The sequence below is a fragment of the Diorhabda sublineata genome, chromosome 11 (genome assembly GCF_026230105.1).
Source record: "Diorhabda sublineata isolate icDioSubl1.1 chromosome 11, icDioSubl1.1, whole genome shotgun sequence".
In the NCBI taxonomy this organism is placed as follows: Eukaryota; Metazoa; Arthropoda; class Insecta; order Coleoptera; family Chrysomelidae; genus Diorhabda; species Diorhabda sublineata.
Window position 1 is genome coordinate 14,497,167 of NC_079484.1, and position 12,026 is coordinate 14,509,192.

Consider the following 12,026-nt stretch of genomic DNA (forward strand, 5'->3'; position numbering starts at 1 on the left):
TATCCTAACCTAATCTAACCTAACCTATCCTATCCTAACCTAACCTAACCTAACCTAACCTAACCTTTTTTTTAGTGTGGATGGGCAAATCTTATAATACCAATCAGAAAGTGTCCCAGATGTGCATCGCTTCACACAACCTAACCTAACATACATCTATCTCTTTATTTTTGGACAAGTACCTATATCGAGCGGCAATCTAATTTCATAATACTTTTTTCCCTTTGTATTACTATTTTCATACAACTTTTATATAACACACCTCGGACGGCTTCTACATACAAAACATCTCCATTCAATTTTCGCAATTCATCTTTTTCGACAAGTTCTTATATCCTACCGGCCAGAAGACAAACTAAACACGGTTTTATAGACACTAGCGCCCTCTGCCGGCCAAACGCCAAACTTAACACGGTTTTATAGACACTAGCGCCCTCTGCCGGCCAGACGCCAAACTTAACACGGTTTTATAGACACTAGTGCCCCCTGCCAGCCAGACGCCAAACTTTACACGGTTTTATAGTCACTAGCGCCCTCTGCCGGCCAGACACCAAACTTGACACGGTTTTATAGACACTAGCGCCCTCTGCCGGCCAAACGCCAAACTTAACACGAATTTATAGACACTAGCGCCCTCTGCCGGCCAGACGCCAAACTTAACACGGTTTTATAGACACTAGCGCCCTCTGCCGGCCAAGCGCCAAACTTGACACGGTTTTATAGACACTAGCGCCCTCTGCCGGCCAGATGCCAAACTTGACACGATTTTATAGACACGATTTTTTTTTTTCGTTATTATTACTATTTCATACAACTTTTATATGTTACACCTCGAACAGTTTCTATTCTCATAAAACTTTAAACTAACCTAACCTAACCTAACCTAACCTTACCTAACCTAACCTAACCTAACCTATCCTAACCTTACCTATCCTATCCTAACCTACTCTAACCTAACCTAACCTTTTTTTTAGTGTGGATGGGCAAATCTTCATAATACCAATCAGAAAGTGTCCCAGATGTGCATCGCTTCACACAACCTAACCTAACATACATCCATCTCTTTATTTTTGGACAAGTACCTATATCGAGCGGCAATCTAATTTCATAATACTTTTTTCCCTTTGTATTACTATTTTCATACAACTTTTATATGTTACACCCCGAACGGCTTCTACATACAGAACACCCCCATTCAATTTTCACAATTGATCTTTTTCGACAATTTCATACATCGAGCGAACATCTTATTTCATAATACTGTGGTTTTCATAATTCTAACTATTTGCATACAACTTTCATAAAACACACCTCGGACGGCTTCTACATACAAAACATCTCCATTCAATTTTCGCAATCCATCTTTTTCGACAAGTTCTTATATCCTACCGGCCAGAAGACAAACTAAACACGGTTTTATAGACACTAGAGCCCTCTGCCGGCCAAACGACGAACTAAACACGGTTTTATAGACACTAGCGCCCTTTGCCGGCCAAACGCCAAACTTAACACGGTTTTATAGACACTAGCGCCCTCTGCCCGCCAGACGCCAAACTTGACACGGTTTTATAGACACCTAACCTAACCTAACCTAACCTAAGCTAACCTATCCTAACCTAACCTAACCTAACCTTTTTTTAGTGTGGATGGGCAAATCTTATAATACCGATCAGAAAGTGTCCCAGATGTGCATCGCTTCACACAACCTAACCTAACATACATCTATCTCTATATTTTTGGACAAGTACCTATATCGAGCGGCAATCTAATTTCATAATACTTTTTTCCCTTTGTATTACTATTTTCATACAACTTTTATATAACACACCTTGGACGGCTTCTACATACAAAACATCTCCATTCAATTTTCGCAATTCATCTTTTTCGACAAGTTCTTATATCCTACTTGCCAGAAGACAAACTAAACACGGTTTTATAGACACTAGCGCCCTCTGCCGGCCAGACGCCAAACTTAATACGGTTTTATAGACACTAGCGCCCTCTGCCGGCCAGACGCCAAACTTGACACGGTTTTATAGACACTAGCGCCCTCTGCCGGCCAAACGACAAACTAAACACGGTTTTATAGACACTAGCGCCCTCTGCCGGCCAAACGCCAAACTTAACACGGTTTTATAGACACTGGCGCCCTCTGCCGGCCAAACGCCAAACTTAACACGGTTTTATAGACACTAGCGCCCTCTGCCGGCCCGACGCCAAACTTAACACGTTTTTATAGACACTAGTGCCCCCTGCCGGCCAGACGCCAAACTTTACACGGTTTTATAGTCACTAGCGCCCTCTGCCGGCCAGACGTAAAACTTGACAGGGTTTTATAGACACTAGCGCCCTCTGCCGGCCAGACGCCAAACTTGACACGGTTTTATAGACACTAGCGCCCCCTGCCGGCGAAACGCCAAACTTAACACGGTTTTATATACACTTGCGCCCTCTGCCGGCCAGACGTCAAACTTGACACGGTTTTATAGACGCGATTTTTTTTTTCGTTATTATTACTATTTCATACAACTTTTATATGTTACACCTCGAACAGTTTCTATTCTCATAAAACTTTAAACTAACCTAACCTAACCTAACCTAAGCTAACCTATCCTAACCTAACCTAACCTAACCTAACCTATCCTATCCTAACCTAACCTAACCTTTTTTTTAGTGTAGTTGGGCAGATATTATAATACCAATAAGAAAGTGTCCCAGATGTGCATCGCTTCACACAACCTGACCTAACATACATCTATCTCTTTATTTTTGGACAAGTACCTATATCGAGCGGCAATCTAATTTCATAATACTTTTTTCCCTTTGTATTACTATTTTCATACAACTTCTATATAACACACCTCGGACGGCTTCTTCATACAAAATATCTCCATTCAATTTTCGCAATTCATCTTTTTCGACAAGTTCTTATATCCTACCGGCCAGAAGACAAACTAAACACGGTTTTATAGACAATAGCGCCCTCTGCCGGCCAAACGCCAAACTTAACACGGTTTTATAGACACTAGCGTCCTCTGCCGGCCAGACGCCAAACTTAAAACGGTTTTATAGACACTAGTGCCCCCTGCCGGCCAGACGTCAAACTTTACACGGTTTTATAGTCACTAGGGCTCTCTGCCGGCCAGACGCCAAACTTGACACGGTTTTATAGACACTAGCGCCCTCTGCCGGCCAAACGCCAAACTTAACACGGTTTTATAGACACTAGCGCCCTCTGCCGGTCAGACGCCAAACTTGACATGGTTTTATAGACACTAGTGCCCTCTGCCGGCCAGATGCCAAACTTGACACGGTTCTATAGACACGATTTTTTTTTCGTTATTATTACTATTTCATACAACTTTTATATGTTACACCTCGAACAGTTTCTATTCTCATAAAATTTTAAACTAAACTAACCTAACCTAACCTAACCTTTTTTTTAGTGTGGATGGGCAAATCTTATAATACCAATCAGAAAGTGTCCCAGATGTGCATCGCTTCACACAACCTAACCTAACATACATCTATCTCTTTATTTTTGGACAAGTACCTATATCGAGCGGCAATCTAATTTCATAATACTTGTTTCCCTTTGTATTACTATTTTCATACAACTTTTATATAACACACCTCGGACGGCTTCTACATACAAAACATCTCCATTCAATTTTCGCAATTCATCTTTTTCGACAAGTTCTTATATCCTACCGGCCAGAAGACAAACTAAACACGGTTTTATAGACACTAGCGCCCTCTGCCGGCCAAACGCCAAACTTAACACGGTTTTATAGACACTAGCGCCCCCTGCCGGCCAGACGCCAAACTTAACACGGTTTTATAGACACTAGCGCCCTCTGCCGGCCAGACGCCAAACTTGACACGGTTTTATAGACACTAGCGCCCTCTGCCGGCCAAACGCCAAACTTAACACGGTTTTATAGACACTAGCGCCACCTGATGGCCAGACGCCAAACTTTACACGGTTTTATAGACACTAGCGCCCTCTGCCGGCCAGACGCCAAACTTGACACGGTTTTATAGACACTAGCGCCCTCTGCCGGCCAAACGCCAAACTTAACACGGTTTTATATACACTAGCGCACTCTGCCGGCCAGACGCCAAACTTGACACGGTTTCATAGACACGATTTTTTTTCGTTATTATTACTATTTCATACAACTCTTATATGTTACACCTCGAACAGTTTCTATTCTAATAAAACTTTAAACTAACCTAACCTAACCTAACCTAACCTTACCTATCCTATCCTAACCTAACCTTACCTATCCTAACCTAACCTACCCTATCCTAACCTAACCTAACCTTACCTAACCTTTTTTTTAGTGTGGATGGGCAAATCTTCATAATACCAATCAGAAAGTGTCCCAGATGTGCATCGCTTCACACAACCTAACCTAACATACATCTATCTCTTTATTTTTGGACAAGTATCTATATCGAGCGGCAATCTAATTTCATAATACTTTTTTCCCTTTGTATTACTATTTTCATACAACTTTTATATGTTACACCCCGAACAGCTTCTACATACAGAACACCCCCATTCAATTTTCACAATTGATCTTTTTCGACAATTTCATACATCGAGCGAACATCTAATTTCATAATACTTTGGTTTTCATAATTCTAACTATTTGCATACAACTTTCATATAACACACCTCGGACGGCTTCTATATACAAAACATCTCCATTCAATTTTCGCAATTCATCTTTTTCGACAAGTTCTTATATCCTACCGGCCAGAAGACAAACTAAACACGGTTTTATAGACACTAGCGCCCTCTGCCGGCCAAACGCCAAACTTGACACGGTTTTATAGACACTAGCGCCCTCTGCCGGCCAAACGCCAAACTTAACACGGTTTTATAGACACTAGCGCCCTCTGCCGGCCAGACGCCAAACTTAACACGGTTTTATAGACACTAGCGCCCTCTGCCGGCCAAGCGCCAAACTTGACACGGTTTTATAGACACTAGCGCCCTCTGCCAGCCAGATGCCAAACTTGACACGGTTTTATAGACACGATTTTTTTTTCGTTATTATTACTATTTCATACAACTTTTATATGTTACACCTCGAACAGTTTCTATTCTCATAAAAGTTTAAACTAACCTAACCTAACCTAACCTAACCTTACCTATCCTTTCCTAACCTAACCTAACCTATCCTAACCTAACCTATCCTATCCTAACCTAACCTAACCTAACCTAACCTTTTTTTTAGTGTGGATGGGCAAATCTTCATAATACCAATCAGAAAGTGTCCCAGATGTGCATCGCTTCACACAACCTAACGTAACATACATCTATCTCTTTATTTTTGGACAAGTACCTATATCGAGCGGCAATCTAATTTCATAATACTTTTTTCCCTTTGTATTACTATTTTCATACAACTTTTATATGTTACACCCCGAACGGCTTCTACATACAGAACACCCCCATTCAATTTTCACAATTGATCTTTTTCGACAATTTCATACATCGAGCGAACATCTCATTTTATAATACCTTGGTTTTCATAGTTCTAACTATTTGCATACAACTTTCATATAACACACCTCGGACGGCTTCTACATACAAAACATCTCCATTCAATTTTCGCAATTCATCTTTTTCGGCAAGTTCTTATATCCTACGGGCCAGAAGACAAACTAAACACGGTTTCATAGACACTAGAGCCCTCTGCCGGCCAAACGACAAACTAAACACGGTTTTATAGACACTAGCGCCCTCTGCCGGCCAAACGCCAAACTTAACACGGTTTTATAGACACTAGTGCCCTCTGCCGGCCAGACGCCAAACTTGACACGGTTTTATAGACACGATTTCTTTTTTCGTTATTATTACTATTTCATACAACTTTTATATGTTACACCTCGAACAGTTTCTATTCTCATAAAACTTAACACTAACCTAACCTAACCTAACCTAAGCTAACCTATCCTAACCTAACCTAACCTAACCTATCCTATCCTAACCTAACCTAACCTAACCTAACCTAACCTTTTTTTTAGTGTGGATGGGCAAATCTTATAATACCAATCAGAAAGTGTCCCAGATGTGCATCGCTTCACACAACCTAACCTAACATACATCTATCTCTTTATTTTTGGACAAGTACCTATATCGAGCGGCAATCTAATTTCATAATACTTTTTTCCCTTTGTATTACTATTTTCATACAACTTTTATATAACACACCTCGGACGGCTTCTACATACAAAACATCTCCATTCAATTTTCGCAATTCATCTTTTTCGACAAGTTCATATATCCTACCGGCCAGAAGACAAACTAAACACGGTTTTATAGACACTAGCGCCCTCTGCCGGCCAAACGACAAACTAAACACGGTTTTATAGATACTAGCGCCCTCTGCCGGCCAAACACCAAACTTAACACGGTTTTATATACATTAGCGCCCTCTGCCGGCCAGACGCCAAACTTGACACGGTTTTATAGACACGATTTTTTTTTTCGTTATTATTACTATTTCATACAACTTTTATATGTTACACCTCGAACAGTTTCTATTCTCATAAAACTTTAAACTAACCTAACCTAACCTAACCTAAGCTAACCTATCCTTACCTAACCTAACCTAACCTATCCTATCCTAACCTAACCTAACCTAACCTAACCTAACCTTTTTTTAGTGTGGATGGGCAAATCTTATAATACCAATCAGAAAGTGTCCCAGATGTGCATCGCTTCACACAACCTAACCTAACATACATCTATCTCTTTATTTTTGGACAAATACCTATATCGAGCATCAATCTAATTTCATAATACTTTTTTCCCTTTTTATTACTATTTTCATACAACTTTTATATAACACACCTCGGACGGCTTCTACATACAAAACATCTCCATTCAATTTTCGCAATTCATCTTTTTCGACAAGTTCTTATATCCTACTTGCCAGAAAACAAACTAAACACGGTTTTATAGACACTAGCGCCATCTGCCGGCCAGACGCCAAACTTAACACGGTTTTATAGACACTAGTGCTCCCTGCCGGCCAGACGCCAAACTTGACACGGTTTTATAGACACTAGCGCCCTCTGCAGGCCAAACGCCAAACTTAACACGGTTTTCTAGACACTAGCACCCTCTGCCGGTCAGACGCCAAACTTAACACGGTTTTGTAGACACCAGCGCCCTCTGCCGGCCAAACGCCAAACTTAACACGGTTTTATAGACACTAGCTTCCTCTGCCGGCCAGACGCCAAACTTAACACGGTTTTCTAGACACTAGCACCCTCTGCCGGTCAGACGCCAAACTTGACACGGTTTTATAGACACTAGCGCCCTCTGCCGGCCAGATGCCAAACTTGACACGGTTTTATAGACACGATTTTTTTTTTCGTTATTATTACTATTTCATACAACTTTTATATGTTACACCTCGAACAGTTTCTATTCTCATAAAACTTTAAACTAACCTAACCTAACCTAACCTAACCTTTTTTTAGTGTGGATGGGAAAATCTTCATAATACCAATCAGAAAGTGTCCCAGATGTGCATCGCTTCACACAACCTAACCTAACATACATCTATCTCTTTATTTTTGGACAAGTACCTATATCGAGCGGCAATCTAATTTCATAATACTTTTTTCCCTTTGTATTACTATTTTCATACAACTTTTATATGTTACACCCCGACGGCTTCTACATACAGAACACCCCCATTCAATTTTCACAATTGATCTTTTTCGACAATTTCATACATCGAGCGAACATCTAATTTCATAATACTTTGGTTTTCATAATTCTAACTATTTGCATACAACTTTCATATAACACACCTCGGACGGCTTCTACATACAAAACATCTCCATTCAATTTTCGCAATTCATCTTTTTCGACAAGTTCTTATATCCTACCGGTCAGAAGACAAACTAAACACGGTTTTATAGACACTAGCGACCTCTGCCAGCCAAACGACAAACTAAACACGGTTTTATAGACACTAGCGCCCTCTGCCGGCCAAACGCCAAACTTAACACGGTTTTGTAGACACCAGCGCCCTCTGCCGGCCAAACGCCAAACTTAACACGGTTTTATAGACACTAGCTTCCTCTGCCGGCCAGACGCCAAACTTAACACGGTTTTGTAGACACCAGCGCCCTCTGCCGGCCAAACGCCAAACTTGACACGGTTTTATAGACACTAGCGCCCTCTGCCGGCCAGATGCCAAACTTGACACGGTTTTATAGACACGATTTTTTTTTTCGTTATTATTACTATTTCATACAACTTTTATATGTTACACCTCGAACAGTTTCTATTCTCATAAAACTTTAAACTAACCTAACCTAACCTAACCTAACCTTACCTATCTTATCCTAACCTAACCTAACCTATCCTAACCTAACCTATCCTATCCTAACCTAACCTAACCTAACCTAACCTTTTTTTAGTGTGGATGGGAAAATCTTCATAATACCAATCAGAAAGTGTCCCAGATGTGCATCGCTTCACACAACCTAACCTAACATACATCTATCTCTTTATTTTTGGACAAGTACCTATATCGAGCGGCAATCTAATTTCATAATACTTTTTTCCCTTTGTATTACTATTTTCATACAACTTTTATATGTTACACCCCGAACGGCTTCTACATACAGAACACCCCCATTCAATTTTCACAATTGATCTTTTTCGACAATTTCATACATCGAGCGAACATCTAATTTCATAATACTTTGGTTTTCATAATTCTAACTATTTGCATACAACTTTCATATAACACACCTCGGACGGCTTCTACATACAAAACATCTCCATTCAATTTTCGCAATTCATCTTTTTCGACAAGTTCTTATATCCTACTTGCCAGAAGACAAACTAAACACGGTTTTATAGACACTAGCGCCCTCTGCCGGCCAAACGCCAAACTTAACACGGTTTTATAGACACTAGCGCCCTCTGCCGGCCAGACGCCAAACTTAACACGGTTTTATAGACACTAGTGCTCCCTGCCGGCCAGACGCCAAACTTGACACGGTTTTATAGACACTAGCGCCCTCTGCAGGCCAAACGCCAAACTTAACACGGTTTTATAGACACTAGTGCCCTCTGCCAGCCAGACGCCAAACTTGACACGGTTTTATAGACACTAGCGCCCTCTGCCGGCCATGCGCCAAACTTAACACGGTTTTATAGACACTAGCACCCTCTGCCGGTCAGATGCCAAACTTGACACGGTTTTATAGACACTAGCGCCCTCTGCCGGCCAGATGCCAAACTTGACACGGTTTTATAGACACGATTTTTTTTTTTTCGTTATTATTACTATTTCATACAACTTTTATATGTTACACCTCGAACAGTTTCTATTCTCATAAAACTTTAAACTAACCTAACCTAACCTAACCTAACCTTACCTATCTTATCCTAACCTAACCTAACCTATCCTAACCTAACCTATCCTATCCTAACCTAACCTAACCTAACCTAACCTTTTTTTAGTGTGGATGGGAAAATCTTCATAATACCAATCAGAAAGTGTCCCAGATGTGCATCGCTTCACACAACCTAACCTAACATACATCTATCTCTTTATTTTTGGACAAGTACCTATATCGAGCGGCAATCTAATTTCATAATACTTTTTTCCCTTTGTATTACTATTTTCATACAACTTTTATATGTTACACCCCGAACGGCTTCTACATACAGAACACCCCCATTCAATTTTCACAATTGATCTTTTTCGACAATTTCATACATCGAGCGAACATCTAATTTCATAATACTTTGGTTTTCATAATTCTAACTATTTGCATACAACTTTCATATAACACACCTCGGACGGCTTCTACATACAAAACATCTCCATTCAATTTTCGCAATTCATCTTTTTCGACAAGTTCTTATATCCTACCGGTCAGAAGACAAACTAAACACGGTTTTATAGACACTAGCGACCTCTGCCAGCCAAACGACAAACTAAACACGGTTTTATAGACACTAGCGCCCTCTGCCGGCCAAACGCCAAACTTAACACGGTTTTGTAGACACCAGCGCCCTCTGCCGGCCAAACGCCAAACTTAACACGGTTTTATAGACACTAGCTTCCTCTGCCGGCCAGACGCCAAACTTAACACGGTTTTATAGACACTTGTGCCCCCTGCCGGCCAGACGCCAAACTTTACACGGTTTTATAGTCACTTGCGCCCTCTGCCGGCCAGACGCCAAACTTGTCAGGGTTTTATAGACACTAGCGCCCTCTGCCGGCCAGACGCCAAACTTGACACGGTTTTATAGACACTAGCGCCCTCTGCCGGCCAAACGCCAAACTTAACACGGTTTTATATACATTAGCGCCCTCTGCCGGCCAGCCGCCAAACTTGACACGGTTTTATAGACACGATTTTTTTTTTCGTTATTATTACTATTTCATACAACTTTTATATGTTACACCTCGAACAGTTTCTATTCTCATAAAACTTTAAACTAACCTAACCTAACCTAACCTAAGCTAACCTATCCTAACCTAACCTAACCTAACCTATCCTATCCTAACCTAACCTAACCTAACCTAACCTAACCTTTTTTTAGTGTGGATGGGCAAATCTTATAATACCAATCAGAAAGTGTCCCAGATGTGCATCGCTTCACACAACCTAACCTAACATACATCTATCTCTTTATTTTTAGACAAATACCTATATCGAGCATCAATCTAATTTCATAATACTTTTTTCCCTTTGTATTACTATTTTCATACAACTTTTATATAACACACCTCGGACGGCTTCTACATACAAAACATCTCCATTCAATTTTCGCAATTCATCTTTTTCGACAAGTTCTTATATCCTACCGGCCAGAAGACAAACTAAACACGGTTTTATAGACACTAGCGCCCTCTGCCGGCCAAACGCCAAATTTAACACGGTTTTATAGACACTAGCGCCCCCTGCCGGCCAAACGCCAAACTTAACACGGTTTTATGGACACTAGCGCCCTCTGCCGGCCAGACGCCAAACTTAACACGGTTTTATAGACACTAGTGCCCCCTGCCGGCCAGACGCCAAACTTTACACTGTTTTATAGTCACTAGCGCCCTCTGCCGGCCAGACGCAAAACTTAACACGGTTTTATAGACACTAGCGCCCCCTGCCGGCCAGACGCCAAACTATACACGGTTTTATAGACACTAGCGCCATCTGCCGGCCAGACGCCAAACTTGACACGGTTTTATAGACACTAGCGCCCTCTGCCGGTCAAACGACAAACTAAACACGGTTTTATAGACACTAGCGCCCTCTGCCGGCCAAACGCCAAACTTAACAATTTCATACATCGAGCGAACATCTAATTTCATAATACTTTGGTTTTCATAATTCTAACTATTTGCATACAACTTTCATATAACACACCTCGGACGGCTTCTACATACAAAACATCTCCATTCAATTTTCGCAATTCATCTTTTTCGACAAGTTCTTATATCCTACCGGTCAGAAGACAAACTAAACACGGTTTTATAGACACTAGCGACCTCTGCCAGCCAAACGACAAACTAAACACGGTTTTATAGACACTAGCGCCCTCTGCCGGCCAAACGCCAAACTTAACACGGTTTTGTAGACACCAGCGCCCTCTGCCGGCCAAACGCCAAACTTAACACGGTTTTATAGACACTAGCTTCCTCTGCCGGCCAGACGCCAAACTTAACACGGTTTTGTAGACACCAGCGCCCTCTGCCGGCCAAACGCCAAACTTGACACGGTTTTATAGACACTAGCGCCCTCTGCCGGCCAGATGCCAAACTTGACACGGTTTTATAGACACGATTTTTTTTTTCGTTATTATTACTATTTCATACAACTTTTATATGTTACACCTCGAACAGTTTCTATTCTCATAAAACTTTAAACTAACCTAACCTAACCTAACCTAACCTTACCTATCTTATCCTAACCTAACCTAACCTATCCTAACCTAACCTATCCTATCCTAACCTAACCTAACCTAA